We start from the raw sequence: 18,980 nt of genomic DNA, 5'->3' as shown, positions 1-18,980 counted from the left end.
CTTTGCGGAGCAAGTCTTCCTTCGCGGTGGCTTATCAGTAGCTCAATACTCTCTGGTCTACTCAGATCTCCTAGATTGACTTCTGGGAAGAACTTCTTGAGTTGCTCAGGTTTGATGACTCTGTGGACGTTGGCAATTTCATTCAAACCATAGCAGATAAGCTCATGAGCTCTTTCCGTGCCTATGGGCGTTTTGACCCTCACTCTGAGGAGATATCTTCTGGTTCTAACCTTCATGGCCATTCCTCCGACTCCATGAACGACTAAAGTGATGTTTTCACTTCGAAGATTTAATCTTCTGGCAGCTCTGTGAGTGATGTAGTTTGTGTCCGATGCCAAGTCGATCAGGGTTCCAATTCTTTGTCCTGCATTGGCAGTTACCTTGAGCAGCATTAGAATAACTGGCAATTCTTCTACTGCACTTGACTCAGTCACTCCCAGCTGATTATTTGAGACACAGTTTGTTTTCGCAGTGGCGTTGGTGAATGCTTTCTTGAATTTCTCTGCCAACTCTGGGGAGAGCTTAGACACCAATTCCTCCTGCTCCTCTGTAAGCGTATACCTTCTCACATTGGATTGTCTTCTGTCTGAGTCACTTCTCTTGAAATCTCCCTTCAGACAAAGAAAGAAATGATGGTCTTTCTTACAGTCTCTTTTCCTGCACAGGTAAGTGTCTTTGCATTCATCATCTTCTCCATGACAGACCAAGCACCTCTTGCAGGCCCCCAGCTTTTCTACAGCATCCAACTTTTCCACCGGCTTCAGTTCTTTGAAACGCTTGCAAAAGAAGATCTTTTCTCTATGCTTTTCATCTCCACAGACAACACAGCCGCCTTTCCTTGTGGAACGTGTGGACGCATATCTTCTCTCCACACAAGCATATTTATTTTCTGGCTTTTCACTCACTCCCAGCTGCTCTAATTTTTCAAGAATTTCCTCCTGTGTTTTCAGGAATTTAAGAAGGTTTTCAAAGTGATTGTCCGGCGTGACATTATTCCTCGGGTTAACCATGAAGACAAGCCAATCCTGCTTGATGTTGTCAGGTAACTTGCTTTCTATGGATCTGATCACTAGAGGGTTGTTGATGGCCCCTGTGCCTCCAAGCTCTGTGAGATCATCCAGTGCCTTCTCTATAGTTTGGATCATGTCGATAACTTTCCTTGGCTGATTTGCTCTTAAAGCAGGAATTTTCTCCAGATCCTCAATTATCTCCAAGGCAATTGTAGACTTGTTTCCATACCTGTTCTCAAGCACCCTGAACATGTCCTCAGCAGTATTGTAAGTAGACAAACGGAGGTCTCTGCACATTCTCTCATCTACACTGTCAATGAGTTGGATTTTCTTTACTTCGACTGAGCCTGTTGGTTCCCCCTGCTTCTGTAGACTCTCCCAGTCTCTCCTCCATCGATGGAAATTCCTTTTATACCCACTGAACCTGGGTAAACAGGTTGGTTTTATTCTCAGTGTCGGCTGTGGAGCTGGCATGGGCATCTGCAGCACTCTCCCTCTGTCTTTATCCTCTTCCGCAATTCTTTGCGCTGTGAGAAATCCTGCCCTCCTTGCTTCAAGGTTGTTTCTGAATGCTTTCAGATCCTTTACTCTGGCTTCCAGCCGTTCTTTTTCTGCTACTGGAATCCACATCTCCCACTCTGCTAGGCTTGTGATTGCATCTTGGACTTGTGCCTTCGCACCATCCCACCGTAGCTCGAAGCCATCTCTATTTACAGCCATAACAGGTATTTGAGCAACTCCATCACAGGCGGTCTCAGCTTCTTTGATTGCAGACTCCACCTCATCCTCCCCGTATCTAGGCCATAGGTTGGACTGGATCATCCCCCTGACCTCATCCAATCGTACTTCGCATTCTTGGAATGTCTTCTCAAGTTCAGTCTGCTGCTGCTTGCTCAGGTCAGCTTCTTCACCCTCATCGGTTTCAGCTTCAATGTCTGCCAGAAGTCCAGCCCTGTATTCATCATTTGTCTCACTGACCTTCCTTGCCTCCGACGTGAGCTTCTTGAACTCCTCTCGCAGTTCGCTCTTAGTCATGTGTTTTGCACCTCTGCTAAGGAAGTTTGCTTGCTTGGTAAAAGCACTCTTAGCCAAAGTTCTTTCTTGCTTCAGCTCCTTCACTGTTTTCCCAAGAGTTTCCTCCGCCATTTTGAGATGTAAGCCAATACTCCTCTCTGCGACGACAGCTTTCCTGACTTCAGGCCGTTAATCCTTTTGTCTTCACTGCCACGCTGGTTATCAACTGTCAAGTTGTCTAGGTGTTATAATTATTTTCAGCTCTGCCCAAACTTGAAAACGGCTTGCTCAACCCGTGAAGGATGCAAAGGGACAACTCAATTCCTTTCCAGTGTTTTATTATGGTTTTGATGCCATTTGTTGAATATGTTGAAATAGTTGATTTGTTGAATAGAGTAGTTGAATCACAGAGGAATAGGGAATAGGAATAGCAATAGCAATAGGAATAGCACTAGCACTAGGAATAGCACTAGCACTAGGAATAGGTTGATAACCTTAAACAAACAGAGAATAAACATGCATTATTTTACACTAAACAATGCATGACACAGCAACAAAGCATGGCTTTGAATAAAGTAAACGTTTAAACAATTTAATCTAGCACCCTAGCAATTACTTCTGCAGTCAGAAAATATCCACAACAAAAGTCAAAATTCCTACCAGAGTTAAACATGTAAATTGCTAAGCACTGGATGCAACATAATAAATAATTCCAAACATTACATACCAGTTGCGTCTTTAGGGTTGAACAATGAGCTGTGTATGTGTTGAGGACCAAACATTTTATACCCATGCTTATCTGACAGGTGCGCATGTAAAAGTAGTCCCTCCAGAAATCCTGGCTCAATTTTTTAGTTCCACCCGTGTTTTTTGGGTTATCTGCCCTCTTGAGGCCTGGAGGTCTTTAAAGGAAGAGCTGCCATTGTGCTCATGTTTTGAGTGTTCTGTTTTGACGCAACAGTAACTGAAGTACTGCATGTCCAAATACTTCTGACTTCTTGAAATGGAGGGACTAGATACAGAAAGTGCTTTCATTTAAAAACTTGTATAGAAATACCCTCAAATAAAAGCTGACATTCTGTACTGTCACCTAATCAAACATTCTATCTCAAATCTAAAATGGTGAGTATAGCGCCAAATCAAAATAAATAGCTTCACTGTCCAAATTTGAACTCAGCAAAAAAAGAAACGTCCTCTCACTGTCAACTGCGTTTATTTTCAGCAAACTTAACATGTGTAAATATTTGTATGAACATAACAAGATTTAACAACTGAGACATAAACTGAACAAGTTACACAGACATGTGACAAACAGAAATTTAATAATGTGTCCCTGAACAAAGGGGGGGGTGCAAAATAAAAAATAAGTCTGTATCTGGTGTGGCCACTGTTGTTAAGTACTGCAGTGCATCTCCTCCTCATGGACTGCACCAGATTTGCCAGTTCTTGCTGTGAGATGTTACCCCACTCTTCTACCGAGGCACCTGCAAATTCCCAGACATTTCTTGGGGGAATGGCCCTAGCCCTCTGCCTCCGATCCAACAGGTCCCAGATGTGCTCAATGGGATTGAGATCCGGGCTCTTCGCTGGCCATGGCAGAACATTGATATTCCTGTCTTGCAGGAAATCACGCACAGAACGAGCAGTATGGCTGGTGGCATTGTCATGCTGGAGGGTCATGTCAGGATGAGCCTGCAGGAAGGTTACCACATGAGGGAGGAGGATGTCTTCCCTGTAACACACAGCGTTGACATTGCCTGCAATGACAACAAGCTCAGTCTGTCGATGCTGTGACACACCGCCCAAGACCATGATGGACCATCCACCTCCAAATCGATCCCGCTCCAGAGTACTGTCCTCGGTGTAACGCTCATTCCTTCGACAATAAACACAAATCCGTCCATGACCCCTGGTGAGACAAAACCTTGACTCGTCAGTGAAGAGCACTTTTTGCCAGTCCTGTCTGGTCCTGCGACGGTGGGTTTGTGCCCATAGGCAACATTGTTGCCGGTGATGTCTGGTGAGGACCTGCCTTACAACAGGCCTACAAGCCCTCAGTCCAGCCTCTCTCAGCCTATTTTGGACAGTCTGAGCACTGATGGAGGAATTGTGCGTTCCTGGTGTGACTCGGGCAGTTGTTGTTGCCATTCTGTACCTGTCCTGCAGGTGTGATGTTCGTATGTGTTGTTACACGTGGTCTGCCACTATGACAGTGCTTCTCAATTATTTTCTGTTACGCCCCCCCTAGGATGAAATAAACATTTCGCGCCCCCCAACTCTCCGCCGCGACTGTAAATAGTATCATTTGTCTATAAAAGTGTTATAGGTACACCTCTGCATAACATTGTATCCTTATTAACATTAAAGAAAACAAAAAAGAAAGATCAACTTACAAAGAATAATTGTTTTTTAGTCTAACAGAAAAGACTTAAAGTGCATTGATTTGCCTGAAATAAAAAATAAAAAATCAAGCCTTATTTAAACTGTACATTTTTTTACCATTTGATACTGAAAAATAAAATATAATCAATAAATAATAATAAATTCAAATTGATCAGAAACATTAACTCAGGAGCACAATATATGTAACACTTTGACCTATAAAACAAAAATGAATAAAACAATTTGTGCTGATTTAAAAAAAAAATCTAAATGAGGAAGTCATAGTTTTTATTTTTGCAGCACTTGCGTCATCCAGCATGACAGAGACGATGTCTAAAGCTGCAGGTAGTATCAGCTCCTCTGCTATGGAGTGAGGTTTTTTTGCACTGAGCAATTTGGTACGCCACCTTATATGATGCTAACAGTGCTCGCTGGTTTACTGAAGTAGCATTCACAAAGCGGGACGATTGTTGGAAATATTCGGCACGTTTTCGCTGAAGAAACTCAAGCGGCTTATCAGCGTGATTGGGGTGTAATGTCTTTAAGTGACGCCTTAATTTATTTGGCTTCATGCTGTCCGCTGCCAACAGTTTTAGACACAGTAAACATACCGGTCTTTCCTCGTCTCCCACCATAGTCACAGTGAAGCCAAGCGCTACATACGCATCGTCATATTTCCTCGTCTTAGCTTTTGGGAGACTTACGTTTGTCTCATTATCTCCGTCTCTCTCCGCCTTTCTTTTCATCCCTGTTAAATATTTTTTCCATGGTGTCTCAAAAGGGTTTGTTATCTGCACTTCATATCTCCTGCTCTGTGCTGTGTGCTCTTGTTCGGTGAAAAAAAAAAACTACTCCCTGCAGCAAAAAAAAAGCATGTTCCCCGGGGTCACACGCGCCCCCCCTGGCATCGCTCCGAGCCCCCCCAGGGGGGCGCGCCCCACTATTTGAGAAGGACTGCACTATGAGGACGATCAGCTGTCTGTCCTGTCTCCCTATAACGCTGTCTTAGGCGTCTCACAGTACGGATATTGCAATTTATTGCCCTGGCCACATCTGCAGTCCATTCCTCCTTGCAGCATGACTAAGGCACGTTCACGCAGATGAGAAGGGACCCTGGGCATCTTTCTTTTGGTGTTTTTCAGAGTCTGTAGAAAGGCCTCTTTAATATCCTAAGTTTTCATAATCGTGACCTTAATTGCCTACCGTCTGTAAGCTGTCCTAGCGACCGTTCCAGAGGTGCATGTTCATTAATTGTTTATGGTTCATTGAACAAGCATGGGAAACAGTGTTTAAACCCTTTACAATGAAGATCTGTGAAGTTATTTTGGATTTTTACGAATTATCTTTGAAAGACAGGGTCTTGAAAAAGGAATGTTTATTTTTTTGCTGAGTTTTTATATGGAGGGGATTGTAAATCTTCTGTTTTTCACCACCCTGAACCCCTAAGAACACTGCTACTTCCCCCCCTCTGTCTCTGACACTTCCAACCAGTGGTAAAATTCTCTTCTCCATGTTGAGTCCACTTGTAACACCCCCTCCTGGAAGTAAGAGGAATGGACACTAAGAAATGTAGTCAACTCCCTCTAGCCTTAAGTGGCCAGCCTACTACAGGGTGCAGCAGGTACCTACTCTCTAGGCAGCGGCATTCGCTTCAATGACTGGGAAACCATCCCTACCGGGTTCAGCTCCCCAGCAACTTACCTCAACAACGGTCCCCATGGAAACAACAGCCTCACCTGCAACAGGTGTGTGAAGGGGAGGGGTTAAGCTGTACTGATTTGAAATCATTATGGCGTTGCAGTTCTCACATCTCATTCATCTCTGCTGTGTGTGTGTGCCCAGTTCGTCCTGGTTCCCCCAGGGTAGTTACTTGGAGTCTAACAGATGAGTGTACTGTCTCTCTGACGTATGCTGTCCATCTGAAGAAACAGGAATTCCTTTGAATACCAGTACACTGACCCTAACCTCTTATTTTACTTCTTTGTGAGTCTTCTACTTCATTCACAAATTTCTAAGATATCTGCTAGTCTCATCTGCAATAACTTCCAGAACACTAACTATACTGATATTCACAAATGTATTGATTGGTTGATGTTCTGGTTGCTTGGCAGATCCCGAATGACCAGTGTCAGGAGATGGACCAGACTGCTGATAAGAAGTGGCTCAAGCTCACCAGTCACGGGAGTGGGCCACACACACTGTAAGAGAAGCATACTCTGCTTGATAGGTTAGGCATTCTCTGTGAGGTTACAGCACCATCTAGTGTCCAGTCTTGGGATGCTCTTAGTTCGTAGATGTGCATTCCATTCAGTGGGCATTCCATACAGGCCTCTACTACAAAATACATGTGGTAAAACACAGGTTGGATCATTTGTGCATTGATTAATAAGTTGATTGTGTGTGTGTGTGCCAGGTAAATCTGAAGTCTGGCACTAAAGTCTTGTACTGGAAGACTGCAGGGGTCCTGGGAGCTAAAGTAATGAAACCTGTTCTGCTGAAGAACGTCCACATAGAGGGTAGGACCTGTGTTTGTGTGTCTTTATTGTAGTTGTTCATGGCAGTTTCCCTCTGTACTGTACAGTGTTATTTTATCTCTCTCTAGGAATGGTGTATGCGTCAGTGTTCCTCTTGTAAACCAGGGACGTTCAGTCAAACCCCAGGCTCCTCCACATGTCAGCCCTGCCCCAGAGACACCCACTCTGGCCACGGAGCCAGCTCCTGTACCCCCTGCAACACCACCACACTCTATGCTTGTAGGTACACACGCATGCAGACAAGTCTAAGTACACACACCCATACACAGTCTGTTTTTAGAAGTCCTGCGTTAGAACAGGTGTGAACTGTTTTAAACGTATTCTCCCTCTCACACACATTCTCTCCCCCCTCTTTCCTTCTCTCTTCTAGCGACAGGGTCAGGTGTGTGCAAAACGAGACCACCATGACCCAAGAAGGATTACTTTCAGATCCACACCTCCTGTGACCTCGAGGGCAAGGTCAGAAGACCAACTCACCCTCCCAATACCACATCCATTATTGCTAGATTTCAAGTGCCCATGCAGGGGTTAGCCACTCTAACTCCCGTATCCCTATAGTTTAGTGTCTGTGTCCTCCATGCGCTCTGTATAATTACAGTTTCCTCATCCCCCATGTTGTCTCTGTGTGTGTGCGGTTTGACACAGGTGATCTACAGGTGGGTGGAGCCTCAGATCTGTCTGGTCGGTGTGGCTGGGGCTGAAACACTGCCCCCTTCGGGTGGCCGTGAGACATGCACCCCTGCAACCCTGGTTTCTATAACAGCAACACAGCTAACCTCCCTGCCCCCCTGGGACATTCTCTGATGGGGTCAAAGGTAAGAAAATAGCCCTTTCTCCCTTGTCCTCTTTCTGCTTTCCCAATGGGTGCTGGTTTTTATTTAGGTTTGATTTCCAAAATGTTGATCTCTTTCTCTCCCTCCTCTCCCCATGCTCTCTCTCTCCCAGTGTGTGAGTCGTGTCTGGCAGGTACTGAGCCTGCTGTAGGTTAAGTGGTGGAATGTTGTACCAGCCAACATGAAGACGTCCTGCATCAACGTGAGAAGCTCCAAGGGTGATGGTATTAACCGTGGGTTGGTGCAGCTGCTCTCTCTGAGGTCTAGAGGGCACTGTTGCTCTTTACTGTTGACATGTTCCTCTAAGGCACAGGTGTCAAACTCATTCCACGGGGGGCCGAGTGTCTGCGGGTTTTCGTTCCTCCCTTGTACTTGATTGATGAATTAACATCACTAATTAGCTAGGAACTCCCCACACCTGGTTGTCTAGGGCTTTATTGAAAGGAAAAACCAAAAACCTGCAGACACTAGGCCCTCCGTGGAATGAGTTTGACACCCCTGCTCTAAGGCTATGGGGTAAGAGGAACAATTCTCCTGGAAAGCTGCTGGATATGCTGGCTTTTACCGCAGGATAAGAATAGAGAGACTATCTCTCCAGATGGAGGGTTGGGTGCCCCTGCCTTCAGCAAAATGCATAGGTGGGCCATGAGATACATTTGATTTAGTCAGGGAAGACCCTGTTGTGTATCTCCCTCAGGTTGGGAGGTAGCGGGGGATCATATCTGCAGTGGAGCACGGGGCTCTGATAATGACTACCTCATCCTCAACCTCCACGTACCTGGCTTCAAGTAAGTCTATTAACCTCAATCTGTTTGTTACTGTCTCTCGCTCTCTTCCCCTCTCCTTCTTGCTCTCTCTTAATTTGTGTGTGTGTGTCCATCCTCAGGCCTCAGTAAGGTGGTGTAGGGACAGAGTTTGGCCATATCATCTTTGAGTTTGAGATGGTGTGTTCAGCTGACTGAGCTGTACTTTATGATGGTGAGAACAACACAAGATAAAGAAAAACCCACACTCACTGCAAACTACACAGTAGTATTTCTATTCCTTTAATATGACTTTTGTAATTGGCACTTGGAAAATAGTTGGACATGTGTAAACTACTTTTGAATGTGTAAAGGAAATGACATCACTGTGTGTAGGATATAAACAGGAAGAGAACGACAGTGGTGGAGTCGTGGGAGGGCAGTAAGGTCAGACAGTCATACACATACATTGTGACCAAGAACACCTCTGTATCATACACATGGGCCTTCCAGAGGACCAACCAAGCCTCTGACGTAAGTACACAGACAAACAATGCAGTAACACAGAAACACAATGCAGTAACACAGACACCCAATTGTATACTAATAGAGCCCTTTCTCTCTCTCTCTCTCCTCCAGGTGTGTCAGAATGTGAACGGCATGGTGCATATCTACTTCATCTCAGTGAGTAACACAGTAGACTGTGTGTCGTCAGAGTGTCAGGCCTGTGCCCTCCTCTCCCAACCCTCCGGCTCGCTGTGTGTCCCCTGCCCTCCAGGACACTACATATACACACACACACACACACCAGCCAGTGCACAGAGTGCCCCCCAACACACACCTCACCTCACGCAGCACCCAGGGCCCAGAGGTCTGCAAACCCTGTGGACCATCCAGCAAGACTAACAAGGTGTGTGTGTGTGGACGTGTTTAGCCATTCTTGTGGGGACCAGAAGTCCCCACAAGAATAGTAAACAAAAATTGGACCAATTGAGGACATTTTGTTAGCTTGGTGAATAAAAGTGTGTGTCCATTGTTTCTTCCACAAGATGCATAGTGCACAACTGAATGTTTGTGTGTTTTTCCTACTCAAAGGAGGAAAGTGTCAGTGTCTCAGAGTTTTGACTACAGTTCTCCCGGCTCTGTTGGAACACAGACCCAGTTTTACCGCTAAAGGAACTAAGTACTACCACCTCTTCAACATCAGCCTCTGTGGAGAGGTACGCAGGCGCACGCACACACACACACACACACACACACACACACACACACACACACACACACACACACACACACACACACACACACACACACACACACACACACACACACACACACACACACACACACACATTGATGAACAATATTTTCAACCTACAATTACTTTGTGATCCTGAATTGAGCTTCAATTTCTCAGGATAGGAGGGCTGTGTGTACAGATAATGTGACTGACCTATCCAGCGCAGACTCTGAGAGAGACAGGGGAATCCGCCAATGTGGTGGAGAGTTTAATCTGTCAATCAACCATCATCCCCTCCAGTGGGCGGGGCTTCCGCACAGCACTATCCTCCCAGTCCATCACCTTAGCAGACACGTTCTTGGGTGAGTACACACAACCACACACACTTTCCTTGTAACCTGATGCCAATCTTTGGCACTGGTATAGAAAAGGTGTTGTTTGATTGATTAATGAACAGGGTTGGGGAGTAACAGATTACATGAAAACTAATCCGTTACATTACCAGCAAAAATATTGTAACCAGATTACATATACTTTTGAAAAACTAGATTACTTCTTGGATTACTTTTCAATTCAGAAAGGATGTTTGCGAGACATTGTTTGCGGACACCTTTCTGTTTTCTCAATGACATTCAAATCAGCATTGGAAAAAAGGCGTTTGTTCTGCCTGAGCGAGTCTGACCACAAGTCAGAGACCACTGATGACACAGCAAATGTGTTTGATGGTTTGCAGGAAAGAGCAGGAATAGGCTTTTGTAGGCTACAGTTCAAGCTATATCTTCCAATGGTGCGACTGCTGTTGGCATCCAAAGATTATCCAACTTGAATAAACGCTTAGAGGTAAGGATGCCAGCAGTGGTGTAGCCTACGGGCAATACCATATCACTTATTATTGACATCTACATAACGCATTGATGTGAATCACATCGCTACTCTCTCATTTACCGATTTGCACCTTACGGATTGTGGTTGTTGTGGATGGCTGTTCACGAATGTATATATTTATTATCATTAAAAAATATATATATTTAACCTTTTTATTAAAATAGGCAAGTCAGTTAAGAACAAATTCTTATTTACAATGACGGCCTACACCGGCCAAACCCGGACGACACTGGGAGAATTGTGCACCACCTTATGGGAGAGAGAGATTAAAGTAGATGTCACACGTCAAAATTTGATGGATGACCCTATGTGAGCCTATGTGACCGCTATGTGAACCTAAAGGGCTGCCTGTCAGGACATCCTGATGGTTAGGTGGGGGTCTTTGGGTAAGGGTCCAGTTGTCAGGTCAACCGGTAATGATTTATGACCCAAGCCTGATTTATGACCCTATGTAATGATTTATGACCTGTTGTAGCAGGCATGCCCATATTTGGGCTTCCGGTCAGGACATCCTGGCCGGGGTGGGGGTCTTTGGGGTAAGTGTCAAGCTGTCAATGTCGTAAATCAAAAAAAGATCATGATTTATGACCCTATGTAGTGATTGATGCCCCAATGGTTTGTAGAAGGGGGGCATGCCCATATTTGGGCTTCCGGTCAGGACATCCTGATGTTTAGGGGGGGGGGGGGGGTTTGGGGTAAGTAAGTGACCAGGTGTCATGTCAAACTGTTCCTGGATGTCTAGTGTTGGGGGTTGTTAATGAACATTTCAAAGAGGCTGGCTTTGCAGAAGCCTTATAAAGCCCCAGAACAATTCCTGTTTAAGACTGTACAAGATCTTAAGAATAACCATGGAATTTGGGATCGGTGGCAAAGCGGTGATGACTGTAACAACTGAAGCGGGTCCTCGGTTGGTCCATAGAGCACGGGCCAAGTATCAACCCGCAATATATGATGCTCCAAAAAAAGGTTTTTTAAATGTGTATAGAAGCCAAATACCTCCATCAAATGCGCTGAAAGATCAAGTGTTGATGTCTAATGGACAGCTGTGGGGGTATCGGTTTGATTACGTGGCCTGTAGAGTGACCCTCTATACGGTCGCTGAAGGAGAAGAATATACAGACCAGACTGTAGGCTTGGACTATGGTGTTGAAGACTGGTCGGTTTTTCGCAAGGTTGTGTGTCCTGAACTGCGCCTTATCACCAAGGGGTATAGTGTGTTCACGGGGCACGAGACCCGTTGGGAAGGTACCCCTGACTCCTCAGGACGAATATTTCACAGGGTGAAAATACAAAGACAGAATGGACGTCCCTGCGGCTGCGTGGAGTTCTATATCGGCACCCAGGAAATCCGAAACCAAAACCTTCGGGAGGGGGGCCATACTGGGGATACCAGACTGCGTCTGCTTATTCCTTTTAAAAGTTGGGATGTACTGGAATTGAACATGTTGCAGGCGTTGGATGATCTCTTTGTACAGAGCCAACAGAGGCAGAGCCTTGTGCATTTAAAGAAGTGCATAATATATACGAATCTTGAAGATTACGTTTCAAAAGAGCCTCAAGAAGGTACAACTTCAGAAGAAAACTAAGTACGGGGAGTCTTTAACCACGCCCAGATACCCAAATGCGGGGTTCTACAATAAAAGCAAAAGCAGCCGGTTCTTCATTTCATCATAGACCATGGATATCCCTACCTTCTACGAGGACTCCGCTACGTCATGGGGCCCCGAAACTAAGGACTCAATGCCTCGCAGCCCTACACTCTACTCAACCCTGGCAAGACCCGCGACACCCCCTACATGTACCCAGCCTGAGGATGTGTTTGATGGGGTGGTCAGTACTATTTTTGTGGATACCATCAAGGCCTCTGTAGCTACACTTTTAGACTTGGTGATTGGCGACTATATAAGAGAAAAATGCATCGGCTGTGAGATCAATCACCCCAGCCAGCGTCGTCATCCTTGCCTATACGACCCTCCGAGATACTACTTTTTCAATCATTTTGAGGAGCTGGTGAAAAGACTGTGGTCCCGCAGGTTTATACCATCGCTGGTCAGCGCCCTGGAGTCTATGGGTCTTGTGCCGTCTATCCCCAGAGTTTACGGGGTAACCGAGGCCTTCCTACATGAACTGAAGGAGGCAATTTTCATCCACGAGAAACTCAAAGAAATCCGACACACCCTGGTGGCCGACAACAAATACCGGGAAGCTGTGGTGGCTGATGTGGTGCTTTTCTGGCTCAATAAATCCCAAGAGACCGAGTGACATTTTGTTATTTAGACGTAAAAGCTATGGGTAACTATGTGTCTACGATGTTGGAGCGAATAAATACATTTTTTCTTTTGAGAGACCTTACAAATGTTATGCATCAGATTATTGAAAATAAAGTGAATAATGTATCGTTCTACACGACACACAATACCTGGGCTAATGTAGAGCGTTTGCTGAAAATGGAACAAATCATGAATCATGTACGACATACGGGTGGGAGTTTGCAATGGACACAAATGGTATCAAGAATTGTTGATGAGTCTGAAGAGCTAGAAGTAACTTTGGCTAAGATTTTGCATTATTTGTTTGAACCCCCATTTAATGTGAACGTGTATCATATTTGTTGTTTATATACTTATATATCCGACGTGTGTGTTTTAAAAATTCAGCGACACAAACCTGTAAATCTAAACCATATATACAGGGTGTTGCATGATGTGATTGTTGAGAAAACTGGGACTTGTATCTTGCAACAAATCCTGAATTGGTTGTATACGTAATACTTGGTGTTAAAAAAATAAAAATTCACAAACTGAAATGTTGTCGTTATTTGAAAGTGGCTCATTAACGTTATTGTCCCTCAGAGAGGCAAGAAGGATGGCTGAACAGCTGTTGAAAAACATTTATTATAATCCCGCTAACCCAGGGTCTTATGGTGGTAAAGAGCGTTTACAGAGAGCAATAGCCGAAGAAACAGGTAGCCTGTTAAGCGATGCTAAAGTGAGTGAGTGGTTATCAGAGCAGGATGCCTATACTCTCCATAAATCTGTAAGAAAACATTTTCCAAGAAATAGAGTTTTTTCTACGCATCCCTTATCCCAATTTCAGGCGGATCTATGCGACATGCAGGCCCTTGCCGATAAAAATGATGGAAATCGCTACATGCTAACGGTTATAGATATTTTCTCTAAAGTAGCCTTTGTAAGGGTTTTAAAAAATAAGAGCGGGGCCGAGGTAACCCGGGCCTTTGACTCGATCTTGAAGGCAGGAGGAGCACCCAATAAAGTGCAGACTGATGGCGGAAAAGAATTCTTCAATAAAACATTTCAGAAGCTGATGAATAAGTATAAAATAATACATTTTGCTACAGGCTCGGATTTGAAAGCTTCGGTTGTGGAACGCTTTAATAGGACTTTGAAGGAGCGGATGTGGAGATATTTTACAGCTCACAACACACACCGATATCTCGATATAGTTCAGGATTTAGTAACGGGTTACAATAACAATTATCATAAGAGTATAAGGATGAAGCCGTCGGAGGTGTCTTCTGAAAACTCTTTTCAAGTCTTTAAAGATCTGTATGGTTTGTTCCCCGTTCGCCGTAAGAAAAAAATTAACTTTAAATTCAACGTGGGTGACTTGGTGCGTATATCTAAATTGAGGGGTGTTTTCGACAAAAAATACGAACAAGGCTTTAGCTCGGAGTTGTTTACCGTTACAGAATGTCTGCCACGCATACCCTCTGTCTACAAATTACAAGATTATGACGGGGAGCTTATAGAGGGATCTTTTTATGAAAAGGAATTACAGAAGGTCCAGTTGGGTAAAGACAAAGTCTTTCACGTGGAGGAGATTCTAGATCAGAAGAGAGAAAAGGGTAAAAAATGGTTGCTGGTCCGCTGGAAAAACTGGCCCCAAATGTTCAACAGTTGGGTATTGGAGCATGATGTGGTGGAGGCAACGGGGATTAACTTAAACCCACAGTCATGATAACTAGCTCCTCATTCTCGTGTACACACGAGTGCATCATGGAACACAGCGGCTTCTACCTGACTCTCCCCAGTAATGCGTCTGCACATATATATCGTAATAATCAGAGTTCGAATTATACAACCAATTTTCCAAAGCCTATAGAGTTATCCGAGGCTTGGGAAGTAGGTCTCAGCGAGATTACATACCCCCATAGTTGGTATAATATCAAAGATAAGGACCGTGATTTTTATTGCAAAAAGTTATCGGAACCTGCGAAACTTATTAAGCTTAAAAAAGGTTTCTATAGAACCGTCGACAGGATCGTCTCAGAGTTGAATGAACACCTAACCCTAAACAAGATGGAAATATTCCTATTCTACAATCCAATCCATAAAAGGATACAAATCTCAGGGCCTGCTAACGGGGGTATAAAGACCAGCGGTAATTTATCCTACATGTTGGGGATGGGTCCCAATAAATGGACGTATGTGAAAGATAAATTATTCCCATTCCCTGCGGATATCCATGCAGGCTTTTACAACATATTTGTGTATACCGACATCATAACCTATCAAAGGGTCGGAGACACATGTGTGCCCCTCCTGAGAACAGTTCATATAGACGGAAAGGATGGGGACATCGTCACTGTCAATTATGACAAGCCGCACTACGTACCCGTCAGCAAGAAATATATTGAAAACATTCTGGTTGAGCTTAAAACGGATCAGAACGAAAACATTGAATTTACTTATGGTAAAACGATTGTAAAACTACACTTTAGACCCACCAAAACCTCTCTACATATATAATATTTGGTATTATATTTATAAACATAATACCAAATAAAAGGGTTATGGAGCACCCTCAGCTCGACCCCAACCGTTATGTTTCATACTATGTGGATCAAGTTGGTAATGGACTACCAGGATATCATGGAGCACCGACAATGTATGGTGCGGGGATAGGGGGTATATTTCGTAACCTCTTTAGGATGGTTTTACCGTTTATGAAGAGAGGCTTCAGCATAGCCAAACCACACTTAAAATCCGCGGCTAAAAATATAGTAAGTGAGGTTGTAGCAAATGCTATGACCCGCAGAGCGTCACCAGAGGTGGAGCATCAAGAAGGCTCGGGTCTTATGATATTGTCTCGAAGGCCAAAAAAGAGACCCCCAGGTTTAAGACGCAGGCCTGCACCTAAAAAGCGGAGGTTAACTGTTAAAAGAACCTCAGTAAGTCAAAGACGTGGTAAAGTGAGGAGGTCTGGACCAAAAAGAATACTAGGAAGTATTTTCTAAAAGAATAAGTGACATGGCTCTTTTACACCGAATGTCCTCTGAAGCTATAAAGACAGAACTCGATCTTTTCACGGCACCGTTAACGCAGCATTCAATAGACAGGTCCAGTTATGTGGAGATAGCCCCCCTCTCGGCTATTACAGATAACGGGCCTATCGAATTTTTCATACCAGGCCACGGTGACAACTATCTGGACCTCAACAACACCTTGGTGCATTTACGTCTAAAAGTGACCAAAAGAGATGGGTCTAATATTGCAGGCGATGCCAAAGTGAGTCTCATTAATTACCCCTTGGCCACCATCTTCTCCCAAGTGGATGTGACTTTGGGTGAACGCCTAATCAGTCAAAGCAGCGCCACATGCCCATATAGAGCCATCATGGAGTGTTTGCTAAACTACTCCGAAGACACTCTCAAAACACAATTTAGCACCGGGTTGTTTAGCAAGGATACTGTAGGAGTCTCTATGGAATCGACAGACCCTTCCACCGGGGCAAACAAAGGACTGGCGGCACGCGCTCGCTACTGCGCCGAATCTCGAGAGTTTCATTTGCTAGGCCCTATACACTCTGACATTTTCTTTCAAGAACGGTTGCTCTTAAATTCTGTTGATTTAAGATTAAAATTAACCAGGGCCAAGGATGAGTTTTGCCTGATGTCTCCCCAAGACGGGGATTTTAGTTTGAAAGTGTTGGGGGCCACCCTTTTTATTAAAAACGTGTCTGTATCTCCGGCAGTACGCCTGGGTCACTCACATGCTTTGATGAAAGGAAATGCCCTTTACCCTCTCCAAAGAATTACCATGAAAACCTTTAGCATACCTGTGGGCAGTAGAATCTGCAGTCAAGAAAACCTATTTCTAGGCCCTTTACCTAGATATGTGGTTATAGGTCTGGTTGATCACGTCTCTAATACGGGGAGTTTAGATAAAAAACCCTTTAATTTTCAACACTTCAATGCAGAGTATGTAGCTCTCTGTCAGGACGGACGTCAGGTTCCTGCTAAGGCTTTCCAACCCCAATTTAACAACAACATATCTGTGCGAGAATTTTACAATCTATTCCTGGCCACAGGGAGGCATCTAAAAGATCTCTCTTTGCCTATTGACAGAAATGATTTTGCAGAGGGTTACACTTTGTATGCTTTCAATTTATCACCTGATGATGACACCTCAGGAAATCTGTCTGTGATGTCCCAAGGTAACCTCAGGCTGGAAATGCGCTTCCGTACACCTTTAACCTGTCTAGGATCAGCGTGGCGCTAGCGGCACCCCCCCCCCCCCCCCCCCCACTGAAAAACCAGTGCCGCGAAATTCAAAAAAAATATATTTTTAAAATATTTAACTTTCACACATTAAAGTCCAATACAGCTAATGAAAGACACAGATCTTGTGAATCCAGTCAACATTTCCGATTTTTAAAATGTTTTACAGGGAAGACACAATATGTAAAGATGTACATCTATTACCTAAAAACACATTAGCATCATCCACCATCTTTTATTTGTCCACCAACACCAGTAGCCATCACCAATTCGGCTAAACTAAGATATTTATAGCCCCTAACCAACAAAAAAACTCATTAGATGACAGTCTGATAACATATTTATGGTATGGGATAGGTTTTGTTAGAAAAAAGTGCATATTTCAGGTAGACTTCATAGTTTACAATTGCACCCACCATCACAAATGGACTAGAATAATTACAATGAGCAACGTGTTTACCTAACTACTAATCATCAAACATTTCGTAAAAATACACAGCATACACGAATCGAAAGACACAGATCCTGTGAATACAGACAATATTTCAGATTTTCTAAGTGTCTTACAGCGAAAACACAATAAATCGTTATATTAGCTTAGCACATAGCAATTAGCAGCCCAGCATTGATTCTAGCCAAAGTGAGCGATAAAAGTCAACATCGCCAAAAGATATTAATTTTTTCACTAACCTTCTCAGAATTCTTCCGATGACACTCCTGTAACATCACATTACAACATGCATATACAGTTTGATCGAAAATGTTTATATTTAGCCACCAAAATCATGGTTAGACAATGTGAAATGTAACTCAGCTGGTCAGAATTTGTCCTTGCGCCACTTAGACAGTGATCTACTCTTATACATAAATACTCATAAACGTGACTAAAAAATATAGGGTGGACAGGGATTGATAGACAATTTAATTCTTAATACAATTGCGTTATTACATTTTTTAATTTATCCTTACTTTTCAATACAGTTTGCGCCAAGCGAAGCTACGTCAAAAAACATGGCGTCCTAAGCCACTAAAATGTTTCGACAGAAACACGATTTATCATAATAAAAATGTCCTACCTTGAGCTGTTCTTCCATCAGTATCTTGGGCAAAGGATCCTTTCTTGGGAGAAATCGTCTTTTGGTGGAAAGCTGTCCTCTTGCCATGTGGAAATGTCAACTGCGTTCGGGATGAACTGAAAAGCGTGCCCAACTTTTCACATCGTTGCAAAAATAAATGTCCCAAAATCGCACTAAACGGATATAAATTGCTATAAAACGCTTTAAATTAACTACTTCATGATATTTGTAACTCCTATAACGAGTGAAAAGATGACCGGAGAAATATAACAGGCTAAACTAACGCTTGGAACAGGAGAGGGTCGGTGTCTTCCACGCGCGTTACGCAGCAAGAAATGACTTGCTAGCTAAAGGTTTTTTTCATTTGTAGGGCCTGTGAACGAGCAATCGACCCCGTTGGAATCGTCATCACGTAAAGGCATCCAGGGGAAGACGTAAGAAGTGTCCGTATAGTCATAGCAACGACAGTGCCCTTTTAACTGACTTCAGAAAAGTGGCCAACATTTCTCAAATCTGACTCCATGTCAGGGAAATTGCTGTAGAATGGGCTCTGTTCCACTTAGAGACAAAATTTCAACTCCTATAGAAACTATAGACTGTTTTCTATCCAATAATAATAATAATATGCATATTGTACGATCAAGGATTTTGTGGGAAGCCGTTTAAAAAATTAGCCACATTAGCATAAATAGTCTAAACAGCGCCCCCATCCCCAACAGGTTAACCTGTACAGTTAGCATGAT

At 43.7% G+C, this 18,980-nt stretch overlaps 1 pseudogene; it reads left to right on the top strand.

Annotated features, from left to right (window-relative positions):
- Window positions 1-6,060: 6,060 nt before the first annotated feature.
- The window catches only part of LOC129861821 (endosome/lysosome-associated apoptosis and autophagy regulator family member 2-like), a 31,423-nt pseudogene continuing 18,503 nt past the window's right edge, over window positions 6,061-18,980 (top strand).

Source organism: Salvelinus fontinalis, chromosome 9 (genome assembly GCF_029448725.1).
Source record: "Salvelinus fontinalis isolate EN_2023a chromosome 9, ASM2944872v1, whole genome shotgun sequence".
In the NCBI taxonomy this organism is placed as follows: domain Eukaryota; kingdom Metazoa; phylum Chordata; class Actinopteri; order Salmoniformes; family Salmonidae; genus Salvelinus; species Salvelinus fontinalis.
This window is presented reverse-complemented; position numbering and strand designations above follow the sequence as displayed.